General features: G+C 44.8%; 1 protein-coding gene across 3 annotated transcripts in view; it reads left to right on the forward strand.

Annotated features, from left to right (window-relative positions):
* Positions 1-575: 575 nt before the first annotated feature.
* The window catches only part of LOC139553178 (guanine nucleotide-binding protein G(I)/G(S)/G(O) subunit gamma-2), a 32,214-nt gene continuing 17,643 nt past the window's right edge, over positions 576-15,146 (forward strand). The window contains exons 1-2 of one of the 3 annotated variants that reach the window (XM_071365207.1): positions 576-809; positions 11,236-11,315. The gene's annotated coding sequence lies outside the window, so the exon portion shown is untranslated. The remainder of the gene's footprint in view (positions 810-11,235; positions 11,316-15,146) is intronic. The other 2 variants (XM_071365208.1, XM_071365209.1) reach the window with 2 other exon arrangements.

The following is a 15,146-nucleotide window of genomic DNA, read 5'->3' on the forward strand; positions in this document are numbered from 1 at the left end:
GTTGTCTAAAGATGAAAGCCTTTTGATTACAGGAGCTCAGCCCACACTGGTCTCGTGTGTGTGTGTGTGTGTGTGTGTGTGTGTGTGTGTGTGTGTGTGTGTGTGTGTGTGTGTGTGTGTGTGTGTGTGTGTGTGTGTGTGTGTGTGTGTGTGTGTGTGTGTGTGTGTGTCTGTGTGTCTGTGTCTGTGTGTGTCTGTATCAGACAGGTAACAGCACAGTGTCAGAGTAGGGAAGAAGAAGAAGGAAGATTAATATATTCCATAATACATGAACAGTCTACATGCAAAGACGAAAAAGCCATGGGTGTCACTGTCAGCTGCACCTACGGTATGTGTTTGTTTACAGTCCGTGTTTACAAAAGACAGGCAAGCCTTTTCCTGTGGCCTCAGAGAAGCACTGTGTCTGATAGCCGACCAGAAAGAGAGAGGGGGAGGGGAGGGAGGAGAGCTCCTGGTAGCTTCTTGTAGGCAGTGTGTAGTGTGGGGTTGGTGCTGGCTGAAGGGTGGAGACTGAGCAGCAGTGGGGAGGGCGTATGTCAGCTGGATCAGCAAGAGAGAGCAGCCAGAGCAGAGCAGGAGAGAGGGAGCCACAGCACAGCACAGTGAGGGAGTGTGTGTGTATGAGAGAGGGAGCCACAGCACAGCACAGTGAGAGAGTGTGTGTGTATGAGCGCGCCTGCCTGCCTTCCTGCTAGCCTGCCTGACTGTGTGTGTGTGTGTGAGAGGGAGAGTCAGTAAGCGTGTGGATACTACTCCACCAGACTGCATGTCTCTGGCGTCACTAGGGGAGCAGCACACACATTACAGAGGTAAGACACACATTTCCACCATTTTCTAACCATTTCTTGTTGTCTGTCCCTTTGTTTGGTTGTAAAGACAATGGCTTATTAGGGAGGGTGTGCTTTAGAGGAGACGTTGGACTGTTTGTGTGCGTGTGTTGATTTACAGTCAGTGGTTGTGTCAGTGCTGTAGGGGAGAGAAAGATGCCTGTGTTCTGTTCCCTGGTCTCTACATCATGGAATCCCCTCCTCTTCCTCCTTCTAGATTAGGGAGGCTGAAGCCTCTATATCTCTTTCTCTCTCTCTGGGGTGTGTTTTTAATTTGCTCTCTTTGGATTTCTGATCTCTGTGTGTATGTGAGAGAGTGAGGGAGTGAGGGAGTGAGGGAGTGAGGGAATGAGGGAATGAGAGAATGGAATTCTTTCCTCTTTTCATATTCCTCCTTTTCCTGTCACATTGAACAGGTCTGTTGTATGCGGGAGAGAAATTAGGAGCATCTGGTTAGGGGAAAATTAGCATGAGTGGGGGGGTGAGAGACGGGGAGAGAGGAGGTTGGGGGGAAGGGAGAGGACTGGACGAGAGATGCTGCGAGAGAGAGAAAGAGAGAGGGTGGGGGGGGATGGCGGCAGCTGAGAATGGGAGAGGAATCCCTCAACCCTCTGGGTTCTCTGGTCATTCCTATTCAGAAGGCAGTGGCCGTTCAGTACTATTGGGAAATATCAGCACACACTGATGAGCTACAGATGCAGATACAAACAGACATTCACGCACATTCAGATGTATAGATGCACGCGCCCACACACACACACACAAAAAACACACACACACAGTGCACGTTCACTCTCTCACAGCCCCAGTTAGCCATGTTAAGTGTGCTTGCATTCTAAGGCTCTCACTTAATACATCTGTATCTCTGTATTTGCTAGCCCTGTGTGGTGAGCATTAGCATTTTCCTCCTGTTATTTTGCCAGCCATCAGCCCTGCTTACGTTACAGTGAAATGGCCTCACCGCCACCGCTAAGATAGGTGAGTGTTTTCAGTCCTCTTACCACTCCGTTCCCGGGGTGCTCAGCTCTTGTTGTGAACCAGGACAGAACCGACATGTTGGAGAAGGGACGTGTGCGTGTGTGTGCGTGTGCGTGTGCATGTGTGTGTGGGGAGAGGGGGAGAGGGAGCGCCGAGCTGGCGCCGAGTTTTGCAGTGTTGGACCGGCTGCAAGGCCACATATTGTTTGATACACATTCATGTTGAGACTGAAACAATGGCACAGTAAATGTCAACAGACTCCATAGCTACCCACTATGAGAAAAGGACAATGGACTGAGTGTGTGTAAGTGTGTATACGCAGAGTGCAAAGTATACAGTGAAGTTCGGGTATTTTTCAGGCGGCCCTAATAGTAAAGACCTGTCATTTAACCTTAATAAAAGTGTGTTACCTTTTCATTTGGCATGAATACAACCAGTCGTGATGTTTTAATCTTATTGTCAAACAAATCACTTCAAAAAGTAGGCTACCTGATAAATGGAAAGAGACATCGGTTACAAAACACCAGAAAGTGGAATGACATTCGATGATTGTCATTGGGTCTAGACTCTTGTAGCCTGAAGTAATTGATGTGTCTTGCTGACAAAATGACGTTGTTGTAGAAAGAGAAGTTGAGACACTGGGCTTTCCCAGAATGATAAGTGCAGCCCAATGACTGTGCAGCCACATGGGGAAAAAATGGTTTAAACCATGACACAGAGGTGGGAGTGTTCATTTTATTTGGAATAAGCTTTTATAAACAACAAATTACCATTATTTAGAGACCCCCCCCAAAGTTGGACTTTGTTGCATTTAGTGGTTCTCATGTCTCATTCAGGGGGTCCGAGACCCACCTGGGCCCCCCGTAATTCACACTCTGTGTGCATGATAGAGAGATAGAGTGAAAAAATACAAATGTAGGGAGACAAAAGGCCTTGACTTCGACAAAAGACTAATAATTTCCCAGTTTGTTACTTTTTCTCTCTTTTCATTAAATACTCATTGTTGCCTTCCATTCCCAGTGGCTCCGTCTAAAAGACTACTGAGTCAGTGGCCTAGGTCTGGTTACAGTAACAAGTGGAGATGGTACAGTATAGAGGCCAAGACTGAGTGTCACACTTTATATTACTGCACTCTTAATGTTTTGTCTTTGTCCCATAGGGTTCTTGTGCAGCAGATTAATTGTCTAGTCTACTAAGTATTGCTCACCTAGATTAAAACTCTGGTGCAAAACACTCTTCAGGAGGAGTGTAAATGATTAACGACTCATGATTAACGACTCACGGTGTAATCATAACAACATACAGGAACTCAAGTCCTTCTGCTCACCCGACCTAGAATTCCTTACAGTCAAATGCCGGCCATATTACCTCCGAAGAGAATTATCGTCAGTTATCGTCACAGCTGTGTACATTCCCCCTCAAGCAGACACCACGCCGGCCCTCAAGGAACATCACTGTACTCTATGTAAACTGGAAACCATATATCCTGAGGCTGCATATATTGTAGCTAGGGATTTTAACAAAGCAAATTTGAGAACAAGGCTACCTAAATTATCAGCATATTGATTGTAGTACTCGCGGGGGTAATACACTCGATCACTGCTACTCTAACTTCCGCGATGCATACCAAGCCCTCCCCCGCCCTCCCTTCGGCAAATCCGACCATGATGCCATCTTGCTCCTCCCGTCTTATAGGCAGAAACTCTAACAGGATGTAACAGTGACTAGAACCATTCAACGTTGGTCTGACCAATCGGAATGCACGCTTCAAGATTGTTTTGATCAGCCGGACTGGGATATGTTCTGGTCAGCCTCAGAGAACAACATTATTCTATACGCTGACTCGGTGAGTGAGTTTATTAGGAAGTGCATTGGAAATGTTGTACCCACTGTGACTATTAAAAATTACCATAACCAGAAACCGTGGATGGATGGTGGCATTCGCTCAAAACTGAAAGCGCGAACCACCGCATTTAACCAAAGAGGTCTGGGAATATAGCTGAATATAAACCGTATAGTTATTCCCTCCGCAAGGCAATCAGACCAGTGAAATGCCGGTACAGGGACAAAGTGAAATCGCAATTCAACGGCCCAGACACAAGACGTATGTGGCAGGGTCAACAGGAAATCAAAGACTACAAAAAGAAATCCATCCTTGTCACGGACACCGACTTCACGCTTCCAGACAAACTAAACACCATCTTTGCCCGCTTTGAGGATAATACAGTGCCACCGCCGCGGCCCGCTAACAAGGACTGCTAACAAGGACTCCCCCTTCTCCGTGGCTGACGTGAGTAAAACATTTAAACGTGTTAACCCTGCTGGCCCAGACGGCATCCCTAGCCGCGTCCTCAGAGCATGCACAGACCAGCTGGCTGGTGTGTTTACGGACATATCAATCACTACCTATCCCAGTCTGCTGTCCCCACATGCTTCAAGATGGCCACCATTGAACCTGTACCATAGAAGGCAAAGGTAACTTAACTAAATGACTACCGCCCCGTAGCACTCACTTCTGTCATTATGAAGTGCTTTGAGTGACTAGTCAAGGATCATATCACCTCAACCTTACCGGCCACCCTAGACCCACTTCAGTTTGCATACCTCCCCAACAGGTCCACAGATGATGCAATTGCCATTGCACTGCACACTGCCCTATCCCATCTGGACAAGAGGAATACCTACAGAATGCTGTTCATTGACTACAGCTCAGCATTCAACACCATAGTGTTGGACTTTCTGTAGGAAGGTAGGAAGGTGAAGTGAAGGTAGGAAACAACATCTCCACTTCGCTGACCCTCAATACTGGGGCCCCACAAGGGTGCGTGCTCAGCCCCCTCCTGTACTCCCTGTTCACCCACGACTGCGTGGCCATGCACGCCTCCGACTCAATCATCAAGTTTGCAGATGACACAAAAGTAGGTGGCTTGATTACCAACAACAACGAGACAGTCTACAGGGAGGAGGTGAGTGCACTCGGAGTGTGGTGTCAGGAAAACAACCTCTCACTCAACGTCAACAAAACAAAGGAGATGATTGTGGACTTCAGGAAACAGCAGAGGGAGTACCCCCTATCCACATTGAAGGGACAGCAGTGGAGAAGGTGGAAAGTTTTAAGTTCCTACACATCACAGACAAACTGAAATGATCCACCCACACAGACAGTGTGGTGAAGAAGGCGCAACAGTGCCTCTTCAACCTCAGGAGGCTGAAGAAATGTGGCTTGTCACCCAAAACCCTGCCAAACTTTTACAGATGCACAATTGAGAACATTCTGTCGGGCTGTATCACAGCCTGGTACGGCAACTGCACCGCCCTCAACCGCAAGGCTCTCCAGAGGGTGGTTGGGTCTGCACAAGGCATCACCGGGGGCAAATTACCTGCCCTCCATGACACCTACAGAACCCGAAGTCACAGGAAGGCCAAAAAGATCATCAAGGACAACAACCACCCGAGCCACTGCCTGTTCACACAGCTACCATCCAGAAGGTGAGGTCAGTAAAGGTGCATCAAAGCTGGGACCGAGAGACTGAAAAACAGATTCTAACTCAAGGCCATCAGACTGCTAAATAGCAATCACTAACTCAGAGAGGCTGCTGCCTACACTGAGACCCAATCACTGGCCACTTTAATAAATTGTTCACTAGTCACTTTAAATAATGCCACTTTAATAATGTTTACATATCTTACACTACTCATATATGTATATACTGAATTTTATACCATCTATTGCACCTTGCCTATGCCGCTCAGCCATCGCTCAGCCATATATTTATATGTACATATTCTCATTCACTCCTTTAGATTTGTGTGTATTAGGTAGTTGTTGGGGAATTGTTAGATATTACTGCACTGTCGGAACTAGAAGCACAAGCATTTCGCTACACTCACATTAACATCTGCTAGCCATGTGTATGTGTCCAATAAAATTTGATTTGATTTGAAATGTTTCCAAAAGGCTGGATTGTGTGGATGATTGTATAATATGTTTTACATTAAAAACTGGGTGATTCGAACTCTGAATGCTGATTGGCTGACAGCCATGGTATATTAGACTTTATACCACGGGTATGACAAAACGTGTATTTTTACTGCTCTAATTATGTTGGTAACCAGTTTATAATAGCAATAAGGCACCTCGGGGGTTTGTGGTATATGGCCAATATACCACGGCTAAGGGACTCCACGTTGCGTCGTGCATAAGAACAGCCCTTAGCCATGGTATATTGGCCATATACCACACCCCCTCGTGCGTTATTGCTTCATTTTGTAATGTATTGCCAACTGCAGCCTTCTTGGCCAGGTCTCCCTTGCAAAAGAGACCCTGTGTCTCAATGAGCTTTTCCTGATTAAATTAAGGTAAACAATAATAATAATAACTGTAGAAAAGCACACTGTACCAATGGGTTAGTGTTGGAGGTCTGCAGTCAATCAGACTTCCTGTCCAGGAAGTTAGATACTAATTATTAGTAAAGGATTTTTGCAGCTCCCTAATCTAAAGTGAGCGCTATTTATGCTTTATAAATACTTCATAAATGTTTTGAGTGACCAGTGTAATTTCTCACAAAAAGATGACCATTCCAACAGTACCTGGTAAAAGAATAATCACACAATACAGTATATTTAAGGAAATAAACATACATTTGTGAATAACTAGCTCACAAAAATGTACAAAAGTAGGAGTAGTGATAAATAAATGGTGAGCAAACTGTTACCGGGAATGTATACGGACAGCCCTTTTATAACCATTAAAGGACACATTTGACCTCATACTTACCATTGCACAAGTGAAATTGTACAGTATATTGCACTTTTATAGTTGTATCTTGGTCAAAGACTATGTTGAAAAGGAAGGCCATGCCAAAACACTTCAATGTTTTATTCTATTGAACATGCCATAACAATGAAGCCATTTCAGTTATATAGAGAGTGCCTTGGTCCTGCTGTTTTTTTTTATGACACTTACCAAAGAGCACCTTCTATCTACAAAGATCTATATTGTATCCTAGCAGCGCTTCCCTTCCTTCTTCTTTCTCCAAGTTATCAAACAGCCAAGCCAATGGTATGTATGTGCCTTGCAGTCTTCTTGTCAGGCCTCGTAGTTTTAACAAGCTTTAGTACTAGTTTTATGATTCCCTCTGTGTAGTGCCTCCATATCTATCTAGACAGCATGGTTAGTTTATGTACTGAGACATTAAGAGCATACTCCAGTCCTGCACACTCTAAACAAGCCTGAATGTTTGTAAAATTGCCTGTGTCCCAAATGGAACCCAATTCCCTATTTAGTGCACTACTTTTGACCCGGGCCTATAAGTAGTGTGCTGTATAGGGAATAGGGTGCCATTTGGGACTCAGACATTATTGTTAACAGTCTAGCGGAGTGAGTCAGACAGTGTTATTGTTGGCTGGCTGATTGATGCCAGAGGAAACTATGTTTATTCCTCCTCAACCGGAGCAACATAACATAGCACTACATTCTCACTAGTGTACATATTTTGCCATGAGGCCGAGAGAAAATGTTGCAGTTTTACAGCTAATTTCCTGTACTTCTACACATTGTTGGTTTATGACCTGTTCATATGCTATCTGGGAGGGGGGGTGACTTCCAGGGGGCCAACCAACAGCCAAAATGCCTTTAGGCCCCCCAGCCTTGCGGGGGCTGCGGGGGTGTGTGGTACGCCAGTGGTTATGTGCATTCGATGGCAACATTGGCCATGACAGATTTAAACTACTGAAACAGAGGCTTGCAGGTCATTTTGATGGTAAGAAACTACACATCTGTCTAATGGAAACTAGCTATCAGCAACATGCAGGGCTGGATACATTTGGATAAAGGTATATGATCCTTATAGAGGAAAGGGGAAAACAACACCGTATTACCAGGCTGTATCATCAAACTTCCATAAGAGAGCACTGATCCAACACATAGACTACGTCTAAAATGACCCTATTCCCTATATAGTGCACTACTTTCGACCAGAGCCATATGGGCCCTGGTCAAATGTAGTGCACTATGTAGGGAACAGGTGAAATTCTCACTCAAAACTCTGAGCCCTGATAATTGTGCAATGTGCATCATCCCCAACACTGCTCCCTGATAGAAGGCACATGGCCCCTGTAGAACCCTGTACCAGGGCTGCGTCCCAAATGGCACTCTAATCCCTACTTAGTGCACTACTTTTGACCAGGGCCCATAGCACCAGGGCCCATAGCACCAGCGCCCATAGCAGCCTATTCCCCATAGGACGCTGGTCAAAAAGTAGTGCACTATGTAGGGAACAGGGTAAGCATTAACATAAACTATTTTACCATTCATGTGAAGTCCATCAGTCAGTGCCATCCAGAGACAAAGGAACGCATCTACACACTACACCACACTAATGAATTTAAAAATACTTTAGTCAATCTATTAGTATAGAATCTATAATAAAGATTATAATCAAAATGTGCACCTACTCACAGCTATCTGCATCTCTACCCTCCTTGGTCACTCTCACGCTTTCTCTAGCACCTGATCTATAATTAGTCCTCTGTCTCTCTGTCCCTCCACCCTTACAATCCTATTCGCAAGGCAGGCCCCAGACCAGTTGATAATAATAACCTAAAATAACCACAGTATCTCCATGCCCTGGAGGCAGGGCCCTGCCTGCTGTCTCCTCGGATCCCAGGGAAGGCATCATTTCCTGGGTCACTGCCCTCTCCCCTCCACCCTAAACCTTGGAGCCCCGGGTTCTACCTCCTCCTCCCCTTCAGGCAGGCAGAGCAGAGTCAGGCTGGGCAGAGCAGTGCCTGCTGAGGCCAGGGGAGGGCACAGATGTCTGGGGTAATCTAATGGTGGTGGGGGGTGGTCGTCTGACTTTGATGGAGACACTATAGGACAGGATCTATTTATGCACTAATGTTCAGCTGGAGCGTCATAGAGACTAAAATGGCGTCTCAAATGGAACCCTATTCCCTATGTAGCGCAGTACTTTTGAACAGTGCCCATAGGGTTTTGGCCATGCACCACTATATAGGGAATAGGGTGTCATTGGAACACACCCATATCAGCATCATCACAACCCTGTCCCATGAGTGTACACGACCGGGGAGAAATCAGAAATGTGATGTCTGGGACTAATACTGGACAGCACAAGCACTACAGACTGTATACGGCACTCGTGGAGGTAGTAGAATTTATCATGTTGTTGTTATTATTGTTCTTGGTGAGCAAGACCACTCTGATTATTCCACATACTTCTCACTTATAGTAATTATTCTGAAGCAACCACGCTATTTATCTTGTTACTGTTTGTGCATGTCGTCATCGTGGTTGAGTCATGCTCCCAGGCAGAGTAGTAGGATCTGGACTGAGAAGGATGTACAAGGGGCATCATGACTAGTGATCCAGTTCCCTCCTCTGCTCCCGTGTGTCCCAGCCTCCTCTCTTCCCCTCCCATCCCTTCTAATGTCCCAGGCCTTCTGCTTCCTCCAACACAGACTGGTGTTTAGGGATGATTCAAAAAGCGCCCAGCACGTGTCAACCTGCTTCATCCCTCCTACAGCACTATCTTATCAATCGTTCACTCATTTGCCTCTCTCTTCATCTCTTTCCGTTTCCTCTGTAGGATCTAGTCCTGGGGTGTTTAAACACCCTGTAAGTCAGAGACATAATCATAATCAGTGGAGGGCCTCGTCACACACACACACACACACACAGTTCCTCACCTCTGCCCCATGCTGCGAAGCCCAGGGTGTGAAATCAGGCAGGAGAGCTTCATTGAAACACAGATTTAAAGAGCGACTGCTTTTTAAAAAAGCAACTAATCCCTTTGAAAACGGCATATGTGGCATCGATATAATTCAGAAACAGTAATTCTAGTGTCAACATTTTTCTTAAAACTGCATTGTTGGTTAAGGGCTTGTAAGTAAGCGTTTCACTGTAAGGTCTACACCTGTTGTATTCGGCGCTTGTGACAAATACAGTTTGATTTGATTATTGACTACAAAGTGTAAATAGGATCATTTTGGTCATAAAGTCAGTGTCGTCTAAAACGAAGTTTGGAACAGCTGTGCGTCTCGAAGGTTGGGCTTTGATTTGACGATGTCCATTTGCCCACTAACATGGGGTGAACAGCTGCGGTGATTGCTCTCTATCCAATAGCGTAGTGAGACAGACCTGCCTTGCAGCTCCGACTTTGTTTATATAAGACAACACGTCGCACATTTTTTAACTTGAGAAATACTGCACCAAAGACCTTTCTAGATGAAAAATTGCACAACAAACATATCCTCAGCAAAAACTTCCAAATTAATTACAGATTTTTTTGGCTTATTCTGGCTCATTCTGGAGATTTTGACTTCTGGGAAGTTAAATAGGCTTCCACATCTACAGTGTCTCATGGGGGACAAACATCATTAACCAAACGCAGAATCGGTTAGGAAACATACCTCCAAGACTGAAATGTCATTTTTCTAACAAGCAACAGAAAAACACACGTGCCAATCGGCATGTTCAGTAGCTCTTCAATAAGTAATTTTATTAGAAGAGACTGGGAGACATGAGAGGAAAGAAGAGAGTAATTGAGAGAGTAAAGACAAAATAGACAGTGATAGAAATGGATGGTGGATGACAGCATCTTCCAGCCCATTTGTTATGAGTGGAGTTTAACCACACTGGAAGGAAGTGACATGGACACATGTTGCAACATTCGGGGAAATACAGACCACATAAGCCTGGTTCTAACATGTGTCCTTTGTCCTGATCTTCTGATTGTGCCCACATTTTTAGACAGGTGTAAACGATTAAAAGACACATTGTGATCTGATTCTGATCAGATCTTTTCTGACCACATCCGGAAGGTATTCAGGCCCGCATTGTGTCTGGATATCTTACAAGTGGTCACAATGCAGACACAGTGGACGAATATGAGACACACTTTAATACCATGTGTAAACATTTTTGAAAATGTGGGCACAATCAGAATGTGGACAAGATCAGGGAAAAAGGATGCATGTTAATGGAAGGTACAAACAAGGTGTAGTTGCTTTAACATTGTGTGAGGAGATGATTTGCGGTGGTGGGATTCCCTTCCGCTGCAGATCTGTTCTTGTAGAGTAATTGGCCCATTTAACAGAGGCAGCAGAAAACCAACTCACAGATGCATGAAGAAGAATGGATCCACTGGGGGGAGGGAGGGAGAGGAGAGAGAGAGAGAGAGAGAGCCCTTCAGTACTGTATATGGTGCAAGAGAGCTGTGACATTCTGACGCACGGTGACCAGACAAGAGAGGCTACACAGGCCTCCTTATAATTTAACTGCAATACAGCAGGCCTCCGATGGAAGGAAGAAGCATGCAGTCAGTGTCTGTACTTTACTATCTCTGTACTTTCTCTATGCTGTGCTGTTCTGAATGGCTGTACTCTGCTCTCTCTCTCACTCTCTCTACAGAGTAGGGCTGAACCAGAGTTCTGACAGAACTGCAGGCCAGGAGGACACCAGGACAGTGTGCGGCGGAGTGAGCAGACAAGGTAAGACGGAGAACACAGAAAAGAGCGGGCTGTATAGCGGGCTGCACATTGAGAAATGGGCGATCCGGGGATATTAGAACGTTCCCGTGAAGAATGAATGTGTCTGTGAGTCTTGTAATGTTACAGTGCGAAACTGAGGGAGATCCCATCTTACACATACTGTACTGAACTAACACTTTGTACTGTGCTTATATTTATTGTGTTCTCAACTTTGAACGTTTTAGAAAGTTGTGCCAATGATACGTACTTGACAGCTGTTCACAAAGTGGTCAGCGAAGAGAGATAAGGACTGCGTCGCAAATGGCACCCTATTCCCTATATTGTGTACTACTTTTGACCAGAGCCCTTAAGGCAGTAGTGCTGCCCTATCGGGAGCATTATAGGGAATAGGGTGCCATTTGCCATATGGTGCCATTTGGGGCACACCCAAGGTGTAGGAGGGTTTAGTCAAAAATAGTGCACTATACACAATTTGGGACGCACTAAAGGTCTTTGTCCATTTAGAATGTCCCATGTTATCACTGTATAATAGAATGTCATCGTTATCAGCATGTTGACACCATGTGTAACATTTCAGAGTGGTATTTTGGGCAGCAGATAGGACAGGGTTCAAGAGTGTTAACAGTCTAGACACCGATAGCCAAGACTCCATCCATTCATCCTCCATCTAGTCCTATGAAAAGATTAGGTTCAGGGACATATGTATCAAGCTTCTCAGAGTAGGAATGCTGATTTAGGATCAGTTTGGCCTTTTAGATCACAATGAATACGATTACATGAACAGGGGGTTCCTGATCCTAGTTTAATATTTCTACTCTAAGACTCTTGATACATACGGCACAAGATCCTGAGTCCTCTGGTACAAATTATTACTTCAGAATCTGGCAGTTTTCTATTCAAACAATTCAATACTAAGTCAGCTATACAGCGCATTCGGAAAATATTCAGCCCTTTGACTTTTTCAAAACTTTGTTACGCTACAGCCTTTTTCTAAAATTGATTAAATCATTTTTTCCCTCATTAATCTACACACAATACCCCATAATGACAAAGCAAAAATAGGTTTTTAGAAAATGTTGCAGATTTATAATAAATACAAATCTGAAATACATCCCCTTTACATAAGTATTCAGACCCTCTACTCAGTACTTTGTTGAAGCACCTTTGGAAGCGATTACAGCCTCGAGTCTTCCTGGGTATGACGCTACAATCTTGGCACACCTGTACTTGGGGAGTTTCTCCTATTCTTCTCTGCAGATCCTCTCAAGCTCTGTCAGCTTCGCTGCACAGCTATTTTCAAATCTCTCCAGAGATGTTCGATTGGGTTCAAGTTGCTGGACCACTCAAGGACATTCAGAGACTCATCCCGAAGCCACTCCAACGTTGTCTTGGCTGTGTGCTTAGGGTCATTGTCCTGTTGGAAAGTAAACCTTTGCCCCAGTCCGATGTCCTGAGTGCTCAGCAACAGGTTTTCATCAAAGATCTCTCTTTGCGCCGTTCATCTTTCCCTCGATCCTGACTAGTCTCTCAATCCTTGCCACTGAAAAACATCCGCACAGCATAATGCTGCCAACACCATGCTTCACCGTAGGGATGGTACCAGGTTTCCTCCAGACGTGACGCTTGGCATTCAGGCCAAATAGTTCAATCTTGGTTTCATCAGACCAGAGAATCTTGTTTCTCATGGTCTCAGAGTCTTTAGGTGCCTTTTGGCAAACTCCAAGCAGGCTGTCATGTGCCTTTTACTGAGGAGTGGCTTCTGTCTGGCCACTTTAACATAAAGGACTGATTGGTGGAGTGATGCAGAGATGATTGTCCTTCTGGAAGATTATCCTATCTCCACAGAGGAACTCTGGAGCTCTGTCAGAGTGACCATTAGGTTCTTGGTCACCTCCCTGACCAAGGCCCTTCTCCCACGATTGCTCAGTTTGGCTGGGCGGCCAGCTCTAGGAAGGGTCTTGGTGGTTCCAAACTTGATGGAATGATGGAGGCCACTGTGTTCTTGGGGACCTTCAATACTGCAGATTTTTTTTTGTACCCTTCCCCAGAGCTGTGCCTCAACACAATCCTGTCTCGGAGCTCTACAGATAATTCCTTTGACCTCATGGCTTGGTTTTTCCTCTGACATGCAATGTCAACTGTGGGACCTTATATAGACAGGTGTGTGTTTTTCCAAATCATGTCCAATCAATTGAATTTACCACAGGTGGACTCCAATCAAGTTGTAGAAACATCTCAAGTATGATCAATGCACCTGAGCTCAATTTCGATTATCATAGCAGAGGGTCTGAATACTCATGTAAATAAGGTATTTCTGTTTTTATATTTCATAAATCTGCCCAAATTTCTAAAAACGTGTTTTCACTTTGTCAATATGGGTTATTGTGTGTAGATTGATGAAGATTTTTTTAAATTTAATACATTTTTGAATAAGGCTGTAACGTAACAAAATGTGTGAAAAGTCAAGGGGTCTGAATACTTTTCGAATGCACGGTACACTAAACTATAGTGTAGTGTTCAGCCATTCCTAATTGAATTGTTTCCATAAGACCTACATTCCCTGATACACTGCAGAAACCTTCAACAAGTGACTCGGGTATCTATCAACTGGTATCTGGTATCGGGTATCTATCAACTGGTATGATATCATGGCCTGTTTTGACATGTCCCATGAGCATTGAACATTATGATATTGTGGTCGCATTATAGCATTATTCGAGAGTTGTTCAGAGTTTTGTCAATGAAGCCCTTGTCATGTACAGTGGGGAGAACAAGTATTTGATACACTGACGATTTTGCAGGTTTTCCTACTTACAAAGCATGTAGAGGTCTGTAATTTTTATCATAGGTACACTTCAACTGTGAGAGACGGAATCTAAAACAAAAATCCAGAAAATCACATTGTATGATTTTTAAATAATTAATTTGCATTTTATTGCATGACATAAGTATTTGATCACCTACCAACCAGTAAGAATTCCAGCTCTCACAGACCTGTTAGTTTTTGTTTAAGAAGCCCTCCTGTTCTCCACTCATTACCTGTATTAACTGCACCTGTTTGAACTCGTTACCTGTATAAAATACACCTGTCCACACACTCAATCAAACAGATTCCAACCTCTCCACAATGGCCAAGACCAGAGAGCTGTGTAAGGACATCAGGGATAAAATTGTAGACCTGCACAAGGCTGGGATGGGCTACAGGACAATAGGCAAGCAGCTTGGTGAGAAGGAAACAACTGTTGGCGCAATTATTAGAAAATGGAAGAAGTTCAAGATGACGGTCAATCACCCTCGGTCTGGGGCTCCATGCAAGATTTCACCTCGTGGGGCATCAATGATCATGAGGAAGGTGAGGGATCAGCCCAGAACTACACGGCAGGACCTGGTCAATGACCTGAAGAGAGCTGGGACCACAGTCTCAAAGAAAACCATTAGTAACACACTACGCCGTCATGGATTAAAATCCTGCAGCGCACGCAAGGTCCCCCTGCTTAAGCCAGTGCATGTCCAGGCCTGTCTGAAGTTTGCCAATGACCATCTGGATGATCCAGAGGAGGAATGGGAGAAGGTCATGTGGTCTGATGAGACAAAAATAGAGCTTTTTGGTCTAACTCCACTCGCCGTGTTTGGAGGAAGAAGAAGTATGAGTACAACCCCAAGAACACCATCCCAACCGTGAAGCATGGAGGTGGAAACATCATTCTTTGGGGATGCTTTTCTGCAAAGGGGACAGGACGACTGCACCGTATTGAGGGGAGGATGGATGGGGCCATGTATCGCGAGATCTTGGCCAACAACCTCCTTCCCTCAGTAAGAGCATTGAAGATG

Source organism: Salvelinus alpinus, chromosome 25 (genome assembly GCF_045679555.1).
Source record: "Salvelinus alpinus chromosome 25, SLU_Salpinus.1, whole genome shotgun sequence".
NCBI lineage: Eukaryota > Metazoa > Chordata > Actinopteri > Salmoniformes > Salmonidae > Salvelinus > Salvelinus alpinus.